Here is a 17,289-nt window from a genome sequence, read left to right on the forward strand (position 1 = left end):
CACTCGATTCTACTCGTATATAGATTTGGTGAATTCTCTGCCAGTGCTGCCACCATCGGAGAATATCGTAAACAACTGATATGTACAGCTGGTTCCAATAAAATTGAATACGATTTAAAACATATTCTTATTATTTCGGGCAATATATTCTATGAAACCAATCCTCCATTTCTCTACCCATGTCATGCTGACATTCTGAAAAGTTTATTTGCCACTTTGTCAAAAGTAAAGTTGTTTTATTTAATATCACAATAACCTTAACATGTCAAAATACTTGACACATAAATATACACTGCTCAAATATTCGAAAAAAATGTGTAAAGAGTCGTATTCATTTTTTTTGGAACCAACTGTACAAATACACGGGTTTAAATAGCAAGTATATGAAAAATTTATTATATAATATATTCTAAATCTGTTAGAAAGCATAATTTGCGAAAATTCTAAAAATGAAAAAGTAAATATTTTCATACCTTCAGAAGGTTTAACTTGTATTATAATTTATTAATAATAATAGCTCCCGTATATAGCGTTTAACGTCCTGGGAGTAGCAAGGTACAGCTTGCCATACTAAAGCCGTTCGGTATATAAGGAAGGTAATGTGGCTAGAACTACGCTTCAACCGCCTATTATTACCTCAGGATTGTGAATCCCAAGTACTCATTTAAGGCTGAGTCGACCTAGGTACCCAAACTATTTTTATTTTAATAAAAATAGTCGGCCGATGAAATAACGGGTGTGGGATTCGAACCGAAAGGTTGATTCGAAATTGGTAAGTTTGTTGAGATTGTCAGACGAGAGCCTGTACCTCTACGCCACCGGGCATCTATTTTAGTATTATAATTTATTATTCCAGCTAAAAAACTTTTTAGATGAGTTCAACTACGGTAGCGAGCATACTTTTACGCACAGGTTTTGCTAGTGGGGTCAGAATTGGGGCTATTTCGGCTATAACAATAATTTTTAAAAGTAAATAATTATAATTTTAGATGTTTATAAAATATTTAAGCACAAAAGGCGAGACCAAAATATACCATTATTATTGCAAATTATATTTTATCCTCTCACAGTATATGTCTATTTAATTTTTTGATTATGTAACGAGCCTTTTGTTTATTCACTTGTTTCGTCGAAATGCTTGAATCAATTTTAGCTTTTGAACAAATCGGTGTGAGAAACTATGAAGCTATAAAATAGTGTTTTCGGAAAGTTGAATATCCGGGAAAGTTGAGTTATGGAATATTATTGCACCCAAAAACGCTCTAAGTATCCCCTCCTTTAAGCGTTAACACTTTTATTAATATTTGAAATTGTCACAACACAACACGGCGGCGGCGCGGCGCCTTTTTCATACCCGAAATACTTTTTCATACCCATACTTTTACTACCCGAAACAGAATAAAATACACGTGGCATATTTTGAATGTATTTAACTACACATATTTTATTATTCCACATTATTTCTTTTATTAAAGTTCAAAACAGAATAGTTGAATTCTTTGGAATAGTGATGGAGACTTTCTCTGCTCTTTTAATTCTAAGTTCCAGGCACAGTACGGCACTCCTTCCATTTCATTTAATAAAATAAGTAGGGCTATTTACAAATTTAGCGTTTGATTTACATAATATATTCTCCTCAAATTTTCCTAATACTGCTTCTGTCGAGCTTAACAAAAGGTAAGTCACCATAAAAATATTTTTAACACAACGTAGGTTCCTGTATTTCATTTAAACTGCTTGTTATATAATCTTACCTCTTCAACTTTGTTGATCGACCCTGGGTTGTTAGGTTAGGGAAGTATAGAGAAAAAATTGTAATTTAGTTAGATTCTATTGGAAATTTTTCGAAAGTATTTCCAAAATAATTTAATATATTAACTTTATATTAACATTGCATTTATAATGAAATTAAACTTCATTTTTTTAACATAGAATCCGAAAATTGATAAATATATAGGTCGTTCCATTAAAAACACAACTTTTTGTTGAATTAGAGTTTCCGAAGAAAATGGTGAAATTTCAATAATTAAAAATTTATTAAACATTTATAAAAATATAGCGATAGCTGTAATATTTATCAACTATATTTTATATCTATAGACCTAGCAAGTTCTCTTAAAATGAACGGACTGAAAATACTTAATATATCTAGCAAAATTCTAGCAAGCGTAATACCCTGCAACATTTTTCAAACCTTCAGTAAGTTTACGGGCCATTAAACCTAAAAATTAAAAATCAATATGTCTCAAAAATGCCAGTTTTACTCTCAGATATGCTCCTTTACGTAAGTAGTTCCCCTTATATTTTATGAAAAATTATATACCTATTATAACAAAACCATAGAATTTTGAGACGCATACCAGTGGAAAGGCTCACCTTGTTTGAGGTCGCTAAACTTCTAATAAGTCAAGTGGTAACCAGTTCTCAAATTATTCTAAATAGATAGTCCCTATTAATTTTAACCAACGTGATATTTTTTGCCGTTTTAATATGCTAAAGATGTACAACATTTATTTAGTTCAAGTGACCTGAAAAGGTTGTTCTTTTTTAACGTATTAAATTAGCAAAATATTATAACGGTAATCCAAATTAATAGTAGAATATAGAAAAGGAAGTAATATTACCATAGAAACGAGTTTTAATTTTTGTGAAAATATTCAACTATAATTTTATATATTTTTTTTATTTTTATGGAAATTTGGAAAAATATAAACGGGATTAATCATTTTAGAGCAAGCAAATACTTAGAGAATACATTTTTCTCAAAAGGTTTATAGTAAAAAAAAATCTTGACATACTGTATATAAATCGTAAAATGTTTATGTGTATAACATTCACTGATATACGTAACATATATCAACAGGTATATGGTTCTTACACGATATTGTCCAAACATTTATAAGAAAGACTTATAATAAATAAACCATCTATATTAATCATAAACAAATTTAATATAATATTGCATGTTTGAAATAACAGTTAGTTGTTGAAATATGAAATATTATAAATCATAATAAATGAAAATTTTGTACTGTTTAAAATTTAATAAAATTTTCTGTTTTATTGCATATTGCCTATATTTCTTGTTAATCGAAATATTTCAAAGAACTCTAATATTTAACATGAGCAAATAAATTGAAAACTGACAACGAATTACGGTAGTTTCAATTCAGCATAAAATATTTAAAAATATATAAAATTAATAATCTGTTTTATATTTTCGTGTTCTGTTAATATAAGGATAAATAAATGGCATTTAAAATTAATAGGTATAAAAATTTGTATTAAAACGTAACACAAAAAAAGTCTTTTAAAAAGCGATGAAAACTAGAATATTACATTAGACTTTTCGATATTTCATGTACGTTTAATATCGAATCTAGATTATTATTGGAAATACACTCTAGAGTATTATTGGAAATGGCTATAAATTTTAAATTTAAATCAGCATATTTTATATTCTCTAGAGGTATAATCAAAAGGACTGGCACCGTTATTTCATAATATTTTATAAAAATATTCCGGGTGCGTCTCAAAACTGGCTCACCCCTTTAATTTTTTCAGATAAAAAAACTAGATTTGGTTTGGTATATGACATGAATTAGGATTGAATGACGTATTCTATTGTTTTTGGTCACTTCCTTTTTCACCGGAAGTGAGTACAAATTTTGATTTTTAAATAGCATTCTCGGTATATTTCTACTTTATTCGATAAAATTCGACACTCTGAATAGAACGACATCAACATTATCATAGACATTCGCTTAACAACAAATCTGATTTTAAATTTCAATCTAGAGTTCCATGGCTGTGTTAAAAACACTAATTTTTAATCAAGGAGTCTTGGAAAAATAGTTTTAATCATCTAATGTTTATCGTCCCTTATAATTTGATACCACACACTTGGTATTTGGAGTTTTTAAAGACTATGTCAAGTTGACATGTGTTACGTCATTCTATTTAGAGTGTCATTTTCTATTCGATGAAGTAAAAAAATACCGAGATTCCATTTAAAAATCAAAAGTTTTAGTCATTTCCGGTTAAACAGGAGGTGACCGTAAACAATTGGATACGTCAATCAATTCCTAATTTATGTCATACACTAACATTCGTTTTATTTATCTGGAAAAATAAAAAAGTTATAGGGGTGAGCTACTTTTGAGACGCACCCGGTATATGTATATTTCACAAAATATGAACAACTGTTCTAAAAATCTATCATCATCATCATCAACCAGCCTGAAGTGTCCACTTCTGGACCTCAAAGCCTCCCTCAAATCTTTCCACTCTTCTCGGTCCTGTGCCACTTGGATCCAGTTTCCCCTAAATCTCTTTAAGTCATCTGACCATCTTGTCGGAGGTCTGCCTCTGTTTCTGAGAACATCCTGTCTTGGCCGCCATTCTAGTATTAGCTTGGTCCAGCTATCGTCCATTCTTCTGGCAATATACTCAGCCCAGTCCCATTTGAGTTTTTTAAGCAGATATATAGCATCTGTAATTCGTGTACGCTGTTTTATAACGGTACTGGGTATCTTGTCTCTTATGCCGCAACCGCACATGCGGCATTTGGCGATCTCCGATCGGGGCTGCTCCGATTTCCTATGTGTGTAGATGGGGAAGTCGGAGTTCGGCGACTCGATCGGCGACGAGAACGAGCGCTCGTCTCTATGTTGTTGCTATCAGAGCCCGCATGTGTGGATGGAAAGGCGAAGTCCGATCACGAGCGCTCGCAGTTCGCTAAATGCCGCATGTGCGGTTGCGGCATAAGAGATACACCAAGCATTGCTCTTTCTATAGTTCGTTGGGCTACACGGATTTTTTCTATGGACTTTTTCATCAGTGTAAGTGTCTGCGCCATATGTATGATTTTAACACATATCTCAGCTTGCCGAATGCTGCCCATGTTAGTCCTATTCTTCTTTGTATCTCGTATGTCTGGTTATCGCGACCAATTGTTATTTCGTATTTGTTATTACCAATTGTTATTTCGTATACACGAAATAAAAAAAAATGACACGAAAAATCTAATCTAATATATAAAATCCTGACTGACTCACTAATTAATCACAATCCTGCTCAAATCACTTAACGTAAGAAGCTCAATTTTGGCATACAGGTTGATTCTAGAGTGTAGTGGTTCGATAAGAAGGGATTTTTCGAAATTCCAGTTCCAGTTCAATATTCCAATTTTTTTTATTTAAAAAAAGGTCAAGTTTCCGAAAAAAAACTCTTAAACACGTATATTTTATTTTGTTTTTTTACATATTTTAAGATTTTTTTTAAATGTATACAGGGTGTTTCATAAAATATGACCATTGAGTAATCAAGATTCTGGTTAAACTGCTTGACGTTTAAAGCTGATTTTTGGCAAACGGATTAACTGTGGGGTCTAGAGGTTCAATAAGGAGGGGGTTCTCGAGGGTAAAAACGCCCCTCAAATATTACAATATTTGTTATTTAAAAAACGGTTAGTCTTTTGGGAAAACGCTTGGACACGCATAATTTATTTTGTTTTTTTACATACTTTGAATTCTTTTTAATAAATCATACAAGGTGTTCTAAAAAGTTGGGTAATTGATTAACCACGATTCTGCTTAAACTGCTTGACGTAAAAAGCTTATTTTTGGCACACGGATTTTTCGAAAGTAAAATTCCAACAAGTTGAAACTACTCCTCAAATATTACCAAGTTATATAATAATATCGCCATATTGTTTTTTCTCATGCTGACATAAATGTGAAAAAATGTTATCCAGTTTGTATGTTAATGGAAAGTCTTGCTTGGCTCTATCATCACCATTACAAATGATTAATTCGACGCGAACAAAGTCGCGTATACACGCTAGTATATCTTATAAAAAATAATACCAACAAATACCATATCTCATCTGAGCCATATGTTCTTTAAATCTAGTTAAGTGGTATAATGATTAAGTAATACGCTTTTTATTTTGGTAAAAATTTAATGTCTCTTTAAAGAAAAAAATTTGTCTAGTCACATTGAGAAAAAATTCTATAATTGCTTATTAATAAATATAAAAAGGTGAGTTTAACGTCATTCAAAATTATGAAAAACAAACGTGAAACTAACACTTTAGTTGTTTCTCGTGTCAAGCGTCTCTATTTGTTCACACTTTCAGGAGTAAATTAGAAAGTTTACATTATTTATGCGAGTTCGTGTTTGTTTTAAGTTAGTACATACATTAGTGCAAAGTGGAGACATACATTATGCTGCGACTACAAATGTTAGCTTTAATTAGACTGTTTAAACGAAGGGTGTATAATTAAACTTTTCACGTAGTGAACAAAAATGTATAAGAATATAAAACTTTGGGAAATATAATGTCTCTGTGTAAAAATTAAAAAAAACTACTTTTTAATATATTTTTTAAATATTCAAAATAATATTCAGTTTAGTTTTGATTAATTTTTGTAATAAATCTTATTGCTTCTATGATTTGCTGTGCCAATTTGCTTCAGATCATTTTCCTACGTCATAGTCCTATCTTATTATAGAATCTTATTAGGTGTTTTATGAGAAAGTACTACTCGGGTACCACTATGTAGAGTTATATTTCACTAAACCGAGATATGAACCACATAAAAAATATATTAATAAAAAACGACTATACACAATATTTTATTGACAAAACTTTAAACGAAATACAAACCCCAAATCATCGACAAAATGATAACAATACACAATATATACAGCTTACAATTCCATACATACGAGGCGTTTCGGAAAAAATAAGAATGATAGATAAACAATATAACATACGAACATCTTTCAAAACACAAAATACACTTAGATCCATTAGATCCATTAATATACAAAATAACATGTGAATGCGATATATTTTACATTGGTGAAACATCTAGACCTTTAAATATTCGAATTAAAGAAAATAAAGATTCTTTATGAAAGCGAGATTTTCACAAATCTAAGATTTGTCAGCATTCATGGGACAGGACAGGGTACAGAATAAATTTTAATAACGCCAAAATTATAATGAAATAAGCGATAGCCTCTAAAAGAAAAATAAAAAAGGTTTTTTTAATACAATCTAATAAAAATAAATGTATTGCTCATGCATCTGTAGATGTTAGTAATGTATGGGAATCGCTTCTTTTATTTTAAGGAACATAACATAAATAAACATAACATACGTAAAAATTAAAAATAATCATACAGAAAGGTTGGGGCTTTTTGGTTTTACCTTATTAAATAATTGTTATCAGGTAGTAATTCCTTAAATAATTCCTTAAGTTTAACTTGATATAATGTCATTTCAACAGAACGTCAACGGTTTTTGTAGACGTATCTGTTTTTTTTCCTTTATCCCTTGCATTTTTTTTTGCTTCCGACGACCGAAGGAGATAAACTTTCAAAAACGTTAAGCATTTTTTTGTTCGTTAGGCAAATTTGTATATTTGTAAACCTAACTTCTGACAAGTGGTTTCCGTTTGGGATTAACGCAGAAGTATTTACAAAAATTAAATATTTTATTTTGCAGTTTTTCTTGCAGTGGCGAAATACCCATACAGGATTTTTTGGAGAGATGAATCCGCCACGAGATTCGCCACATAGGTATTGACATTTTTTACTATTTATATTATTATAGACCCTTGTGTTGCATGTTCACAAAGTTTATATTTTTTCATAGCCTTTTATAATTCACTATTTAAAACTGTCATTTTATAATAAAAAGATAAGAACCACAATTTTAACTACTTTATTTTCATAATTCGGATTTGTATGGTTCGCCTTTTGTTATATTTTAATGATCTTTTTGATTTTAATAATCGGTGTCCAGAAACATACATTGTTTGTTTAATAATAATTAGTATTAGGAAAAATACTCTTTTCTACTTTCTAGATAGCTCGAAGGGAAATGTTTTCCCCCCTGGTTGTTTTGGTAAGTAATCACATATCCACATACTGGAATAAAAACTCTTTTTAAAAACATGTCCAAACAAGTCCACAAATGACGCTATGTTTTCCCTCCATAATAAAGTTTTCTCCAGCCTAAATAACCATCTTTCCACAGCAACAATTTTCTGTGATTTTTCTAACGCGTTCGACTGTGTAAATCATAAGATCCTAATTAATAAACTGCAGCACTATGGGTTCAGGGAAACATCTCTCGAATGGATTAAGTCGTATCTGAGCAACAGAAGTCAACTTGTGGGGGTGGATACTACGTTGTCTTCTAGCAAGCCAATAGAATGTGGAGTACCTCAAGGCTCAGTATTAGGCTCTATTTTGTTTCTTCTCTTTATTAACGACATTGCTAACATAAACATCAGTGGTAAAATATGTGGTCTTTTGGCGGACGACACTAGCTTTACTTGGAGTAACAAGGACGTCAAGGCACTTCATAGGATTATATCAAATGACTTAATCACCATTAAATCTTGGTGAGATTCGAACCTCCTGAGTCTCAACATTTCTAAAACTAAAGTTTTGTTGTATAAAAACTCGCTGCAGCCTTTTGTACTTAACAACACTACCATTGACGTCGTAAAATCTGTAAAATTCTTAGGGCTTGTTATAGACAATTCTCTAAAATGGGACCTGCATATCGACGGTTTGCAATTTGTCAATTTGTCGAAGAAATTAAGCTCTGCCTGTTTTGCGGTAAGATCTGTTTCTATGGAGCTTAACTTGTCAGTGGCTAGAACTGTTTATTATGCACTTTGTGAGTCGCCCTTCCATTCTGGGGTACGTGTTGTGCGACTCAATTTGACCGCATTTTCAAGCTGCAGAAGAGAGCTGTTCGATATTCACTGAGACTAAACAGCAGAACTCATTGCCAGGACTTTTTTAAAAAATTAAAAATATTAACTCTTCCTTCCTAATATTTGAATCCGTTTGCCTAATACGTAAGCATGTATCAGCTTCTCAAGAAAGGCCATCTCACACTCAGGAACACGGAGCAAAATCTTTATCTACTTACCCCACCTCTAAAGTTCTCTTCTCTCTACCTCTAAAAGTTCAATATTATACAACTCGAAAAAAATGCACAATCATCTGCCATTTGAAATCAAATCCATAATATAATTTTCTTAATTTCGCAAAGCATTGAATTCTTATTTACTAGACAAGGCTTTCTACCCCGTAAATGACATATATTTTGGTAATCAAATTTGATCTTGTAAACACTGGTCCAATATTTGCTATTACTATATTTAGTATAAACTTACTAAATATCTTATTTTTATTTTTTTTATTCTTTGACATTGTAAACATTTATATATAAATGTTAATTTTAAACAATAAGACTGACAATGTAATCTGTATACATTTTATACTTTTGTTTTGTGACCTCTTATTCTGTGTTTGTTTACTTTACCTTTGTCTACACATTGTAAAATTTTTTGACAATAAAGGCATTATTATCATGTTCACAATTGTGTTCAAACTTCAGTAAGTTCAAGATTTTAATAGGAACCTACAAAATTATATTTTGTTTCATTTCAAAATCATCAAAAGATAATTGTAAAATAATGTATATGCAGTAGTGAATGAAGAATTTAGTGATGAATGATGAATTTAGTATATATTTTATTACCAAGAATTAAATAATATAATCGAATTCAATACCTACTATAAACTAAACCTACAACAAGATTAGGGGTATTAAACTGGGAATGACTATCTTTTTCTTTAGAAAAAAATAGAATGAGGCAAAACAGGACTATTTTGAGGCAAAACAGGACAAACCAAACCAAACCAAACTCATTATTACAGGATTTCTTCTACTCTATACAGAAAAACTTTGACAAATTGCCGTGATACGGATTTTTGAACTTTCAGAATAAGTTTTTCAGAGCCGTAAAAGTTCAGATTTTTTCTTAAAGGTTTCAAGATAGTCCAATAAATTGAGCTTGTTAACTATCAGGTAATGTTTGAAAAGGAACCTTGGTAATATTAAGAAACTTCAAAATTAAATGGGAAATTAAGATTTATCATTTTAAATAATTCTACGAGTTTCTGGTCTATACAGGGTATTTTAAGCAACACGTTCATTAAACATATTTTTGTAATGAATGTGGACATTTAAATTTATATTTTTTTTTAACAAATAACAAGTTTACAAAATGTAGAGATGCTAAAAATTATGATATTCCTAGCTCATTTGTTTACAAAAAGAAAAATTTAAATCTTTGAAAAAGAGTATACCAATTATACCATTATACCAAATATACCACCATTATTTCTCTCCAAATATTAATAAATTACATAATTAATTGTGCTAGTAAGAAAATTATTCTAAATAAATATGGAAGTGATTCAGAAATCAGTATACAGGGTGGCGCACTTCTTTCACCTCGATTGATTATACGAAAACGGAAACACGTAGAAACAAAATATTTTATGGGTATACGTAGGAAGGAAACGTGCATAATTTAAAATTGTTTTGAAACGTACAGGGTGTGCCAGAACTAAGATTCATACCAAAGTTATATTTTTTGTTATGGAACACTCGGAATTTTATTTCATTTTTGGATTTTTGGGCATAAAATAAGGCATTTATTATAAGGGTTTAATATATTTAAAAGCTTTGGTTTTTGAGATATTTAAAGGTATTTAAATATGCATGTTATAATAAAAAAGTTTGTCAACACCCTTGAAGCATTCAAATTTTTTAGTAAAATTTATTTATCTGGCTTCAAAGTCAGCACAAGAATTAATTCTGAAAAGTAATGTACAAGGTGTTGACACACTTTTTTATTATAGCATGCATATTTAAATATAATAAATATAATTAATATAATAAATATAATAAGTAAAATAAATATAATAAATATAATAAATATAATAAATATAATAAATATAATAAATATAATAAATATAATAAATATAATAAATATAATAAATATAATAAATATAATAAATATAATAAATATAATAATATAATAAATATAATAAATATAATAAATATAATAAATATAATAAATATAATAAATATAATAAATATAATAAATATAATAAATATAATAAATATAATAAATATAATAAATATAATAAATATAATAAATATAATAAATATAATAAATATAATAAATATAATAAATATAATAAATAAAATAAAAAAATAAATATCTCAAAAACCAAAGCTTTTAAACATATAAAACCCTTGTAATAAATGCCTTATTTTATATCCAAGAATCCAAAAATGAAATAAAATACCGGGTGTCCCATAAGAAAAAATATAACTTTGGTTTGATTTGGATCTTATGGATCTTACTTTTGAAACACCCTGTATATTTTAAAATTATTTTAAAATGTGCACATTACTTCCCCATATATATCCATAAAATAGTTTGCTTCTACATCCTTCCGTTTTGGTATAATCAACCGAGGCGAATGAGGTGCGTTACCCTGTATACCATAAAAATATTGTAAGGGGTTTGACTAGACATATGCTAATTTTAAATCTGTAAACATTTAGACACATATAATTAACAATCGGATGCATAGAAAGTATAATTATATCTATAAAATAGATTTTAATTTTAAATAAATACTATACTTATTTACTCATTTAATATATTCAAAAGTACCAAAGCCTAGTTGACTGTGACATTTACTTCAAACAGTAGTCGCCATGGAAAAATATCACTTCTTTACTCTGTAAGCAAGTTCAGCGCGAGGAACAATTTATGAAAGAACAACAGACCAATGTTTGTCTAGAACAGTTTAAACATTTTAATAGGAATATAAAACCGCTCGCAGTTTACTTAACGAAAATTGCATTTTTCATGAGTCAGTTTACGAGAAAATGCTTCATAAAATATTAACTAGGGCTCAAAGAGAAATAAATTCGGAAAACTATCAAATGGAATACGTAGCAGAAGAGAATAAAATAGATAAAATTTGAGAATACCACATTAGTTTTATTCTGTTACTTAAAAAGGATATCCAAATTGTTGTGTTTATTTATACCTTGACTTAGTTTTATAATTTAATAAACACAAGTGCTTTGTTTTTATGTTATTTATTATTAACAAAGCTACTAAAGACTACTACAGCAAAACGTGATTACAATTCAGATCTTAACCTAGTTACCACTGACTATTTCGTGCTTGGCCAAACGTCAATGTCCAAGTTCTGTCAATCACAGATCACACCAAGCACAGATCACACTACACCTCCCTTCTTTTCTAAATAAACACTATTACATTTCTAACATTAACAATAGTGCAATTCTAACATTAACCCTTAACTGGTCCGGCGTCGTCTGACAGACTACGCCAAATAATTAACTCATTCTTATTAATTACTGGGACCGCCCACACGATTGGCATTCCAGCTAATCCTTCCCCTCTTGGTCAATGACTGATAGCCATATTTATGCCCAAATTGAATTAGTTTTTTAGAAGTTCTAGCAGAAGTAACTTAAGCCGTAGTCTCTCAGACTACGCCGGACCGTTTGTGTAAGATTTTTTGTGTGACAAACTTTTGTAAAATATGGCCGGGCCTTCGAAAAGAGTGCGTTTAGAAGACTCTAGTTTCGAAGAAACTCTTATAAAATGATATGATGAAGACTGTGACAGTGACAATATGACAATCTGTCAGACAAATGCGTTTGACAATGTCAAATATTCCACGAGAAATACGCTTTACAAATGGTAGAATACTTGCAATTCCTGTACAAACAGAACACGCCTACGGAGATATTCTTATCCTAGAATTATTATACTAGTTAAAGACAACGTTTTGTCTTAGTTAATTATTTTTAATGTCTATAATGTACGAATCCATTGTGTAAAACATGTTCAGGAAAACAATGAACTTTGACACATGCTGTAACTAAAAACTTTTTCTTTAACTCCAGTTTTATAACTTTTTTTATATATTATAGTATTAAAAACTTATTTCTATATTGTAATGACTGTTAGGAATTTGGTTATATTTTTTAAAGCTTAGTAAAAACCTATACGGTTTTTTTTTCAAATTTATATGTACGTTATTTTATTTTGAACTATATTTTCTTTAAAGTTTATATTAATTGAACCCATTTTTGTCTAGATTAGTTTAATAATACATAATATAATATATAATGAAATAAAAATTTGTTATTTTTTAGTTTTTGTGTGTTTTTTTAACTTTTTAGAAGGCGTAGTCCTACAGACTACGCCGGACCGTTTATGATGCATATCTATTACCGGACCACACAGTTAAGGGTTAACAACAGTACATTTGTAACATTTAAAATCAGTATATTTTTTTGGTGGATATATATTTCGTTTAGGTCTAATGTTTTTGTTATGTGTTATATCTATTGGTGTTAGTTTCGGTGGATCCTTGATTAAATTTGAATCCTTAATCAAGAATCTCCTGTTCCGTTCTATGACACTACCATTATCAAGTTTTAATAAATATGTTCTGGGTTTCTCTAATTTTTGTATGATTCGACCAGACTGCCAACCCTAAGATTGCTGAATTGTTATTGTTGCTATCCACAACATAAAATTTTAAATTATATTTATCTGGCTTATTTTTAATTTGACAGGTTAAATCACACATACCTGTAAGTTGTATTTTAGATCCATTATAACTAACAAGTTTAACATTTGACTTTTCTAGTTTAACATTAGGAATGTTCTTTAAAACATCGCTAGGAATAATATTAGCTTGTGCACCTGTATCTAACTTAAAATCTAAAAATACCTCTGGATTTTCATTAATTATTATTGTTTCAGTCTAGTTCTTGATCTGTGTTCCATTGGCTTCTACATCTTCTATGCTTCCAATGAACAAACAATCTTCATCGTTGCTTTCCTCCTGGTTACTTGTTCTAATTTCCTTAATTTGTTTAAATTTACACATATTTTGAGAAAATGGTTTTTATTTTTGCATTTGAAACATTCGACACCATACGCTGGGCATTAATTTATTTTATGGCTTCTTCCACATCCTGTACATTTTGAAATTGTTTTGCTGCTGTTGTCACTTTTAGTATTCTTATTTGTTGCTTCTTTCTGCTTATAATTTTTCTTAAATTTCGTTCCGGTGCTTCTTGACACGACAGCAACCTCCTGTGTCATTGTAGGTTCTGAAGTTATTTCTTGTAATCGTGGCTTGGTAGACTCTGCTGCTCTACATATTTCTACACATTTGGCTAAATCTAATTTGCTTTCAGTTAGAAGTCTTTCCCTGATTTTCTTACTCTCAATACCACATACAAGCCTGTCCTTAATTAATGAGTTCTTTAAGTTGCCGAACTCACACGTAGCGGCTAGAGCTTTTAATTCGGTCACATAAGCATCAACTGTTTCACCGGGCTTTTGATTTCTAGTGAAAAACTTATGCCTTTCGTATGTTATGTTTGCTTTTGGTATGAAGTATTCTTTGAACTTATTTAATAGTATTTCAAAGTTGTCAATCTCATTTGTCTTCAAATCAAGGGTATTATATATATCCAAACCTTCTGAACCCATGCAGTGCAATAATAAATTACACTTCCTTTGTTCATCAGCTTCCGTTAAACCCATGGCTGAGATAAATACTTGAAAACTTTGTGTAAACTTCGACCACGTTGTGGCTCCATCCTTAACATCGAATTTTGGTGGTTTTAGATCGATTATCGACTGCGCCATGTTGTGTTTATTTATACCTTGATTTAGTTTTATAATTTAATAAACACGAGTGCTTTGTTTTTATGTTATTTATTATTAACAAAGCTACTAAAGATTACTACAGCAAAACGTGATTACAATTCAGATCTTAGCGCTTGTCCAAACGTCAATGTTCAAGTTCTGTCAACCACAGATCACACCAAGCACAGATCACACTACACAAATGTTACTTGATGTTATAAAAAGTATCTACTTTACGCCTAAGCATGAGCTTAGGCATAAGTTTAGTTAGTATGAGTTTATTCTCGAACCTACTATAAACACCATGTAAAATTACTAAGCAACTTTTATCAATATGCAGTATACAGGGTGGTGACAATTTCGATGCTCAACATTGGCATCTCAGAAACTACGAGAGATACGAAATCGGTTAATTGGGACAAAAGTTGCGTAATTAGAAGTTTGACAAACACCTACGAAGAAACCCCGGTATCTTGATTAGTTTCGGGTTTATGTAAAAAAAATGAAAATAATACGTTTATTTTAAGTGGCAATATCTTCAGAACTATTGTATCTATTGCAACGTAATTTGGTAGTTTTGTATTTTTGACCTCGGCCAATAAAATTACGTTTTTGGAAAATTTCTAAGCGTTCTAGATTTCGCATAACAACACTTAAGTTTTTATTTTCTTATGGCCGCTATTTTGAATTTTTATACTATTAGATAGAGCGAAAAAAAGTCTATACGGTGGTATCTAATTTTTATTCATTCTTATGTAAATTCACTAAAAAAATATTTTTTCTTAAATTTGCCTAAGATCAGGTCTGCCTTGGAAATCCATTTGACACTTTATATGTCAGCAAGTTATTTTTTGTTTACTCTATTCTGGTATTCTAATCTATTCAGTTCTATCAAATCTGGATGCACAAAAATTGTATAAAAGAATTCAGTATAGGTCAATACAGAACCCAGAATTTTATTGTCGAGAATGCCAGCCCAGACGTTCAAAGAATATCATATTTGTCGTCTGGTTTCATAATTTTGCATAATAATGTGAATTTTTTTCTGTTAAATGTACCAGAATTTGTAAATAAAGATTCCGCTCATCCGTTCATAATATTTTTCTAGAAAAAAAAGGGCTCTCTTGAACACTTTCCTGAAACCATTTGCAAAATTGTAATCTTCTCTTGTGATCATCAGCATGTAAAAAATGTAAATTTGTTACATATTTCAATTTAAAGTTGTGATATTTATTTTTTGATAATTTTATAATAATAATAATAATAGCTCCCGTATATAGCGTTTAACGCCTTGGGAGTAGCAAGGTACAGCTTGCCATACTAGAGCCGTTAGGTATACAAGGAAGGTAACACTACGCTTCAACCGCCTATTATTACCTCAGGATTGTGAATCCCCAGTACTCATTTAAGGCTGAGTCGACCTAGGTACCCAAACTATTTTTATTTTAATAAAAATAGTCGGCTGATGCAATGCCGGGTGTGGGAATCGAACCCACTACCTTGAGATTGGTAGACGAGAGGCCACCGGGCACTTTTTTGATTTTTGAACTACGCCACCGGGCACCTTTTTGATTTTTGATAATTTTCCCTACATAAGAATCACTTATACAACACTCGCGACTTATTTTACGGCTAGAAGTTTCCAGATTTATTTCAATCTGAGCTGGCGCACATTAATATAACCACAGACTAACCTAATAATACCAAATTAATGATATTATTTTTTTTTAAAGGTTGTAATAGTCTAAGAGCTGGCGACATAAAAAGCCTTATAATCGTTACATAGCTAATTTTTTTTGTGAAGTATCCTTTTGTGTAGCCATTATGAAATAGTCATGTCTGCCAGCGCGATCCCGGGGCTTAAAGCGGGGGCGGCCAATCGAAAGGGTGAAATTTTAACGCTAAAAAGGTACCCGAATTATAATTACGAAAATAGTTTTTATTTATTATTAAGAAACATGGAAAATTGTTGGCAGATATTTTTCTCGTCACTAAAATGCCGACAGACAACACGAAAGAGGTATGAATTTTTGTAAAAAAAATAATGGCATACATGCATGCCGATTGGTGGAATGTCATATTTATTTATTTTAAAGCCGTATACAAAAGGACGGACAAAAAGACTATGGCTAAATCAGCGGCAGACTGTTATCTAAAGCGCGATATTACTCTAGCGCTTTCAACACTCGCCGCCTCATTTATTTAAGTATAGATAAATCATGTATACGATAATATTATAAATATATTTTTGTATTATTTCAATAACAGATGTCATGAATTTACTATTCTGTCTCACTATTTCTATCTGACTTATCGTACTGCAGATCCTCGCTCTCGCAAACGAGTTTTCTTCTCAGTCGATATCTGCACCGCAAAATTTTTACACATGGATTATGTTTCAATTAATAACGCGACGAGCGTTTCCTGACCATGACTTGACCTCCTTCGACCCATAGAAACACGTCTTATGAGTTTTTTTCGCAAAAAAAAAGATGTTGAAAATCGTGCATTTTTTTAAATTTTCCTGTATATTTTAGAAAATTTTTCAGAACTGCCTTGTCACGCGTTTGGCCTTAGCTCGGCTCTTTTAAATTAAAAAAAAAGAAAAAAAAATTTAGAAAAGAAGTAAAAAAAATACGAAGAAGAAAAAAATATTATTAAGTTAGCGATTAAGAAAAAT

General features: G+C 30.5%; 1 protein-coding gene across 1 annotated transcript in view; it reads right to left on the reverse strand.

Annotated features, from left to right (window-relative positions):
* LOC115879316 (glutamate receptor ionotropic, kainate 2) overlaps nt 1-17,289 on the reverse strand; it is a 344,372-nt gene that overhangs the window by 101,225 nt on the left and 225,858 nt on the right. The gene's annotated exons all lie outside the window — the stretch shown is intronic.

Source organism: Sitophilus oryzae, unplaced genomic scaffold (assembly GCF_002938485.1).
Source record: "Sitophilus oryzae breed Bouriz unplaced genomic scaffold, Soryzae_2.0 scaffold_1576_pilon_pilon, whole genome shotgun sequence".
NCBI lineage: Eukaryota > Metazoa > Arthropoda > Insecta > Coleoptera > Curculionidae > Sitophilus > Sitophilus oryzae.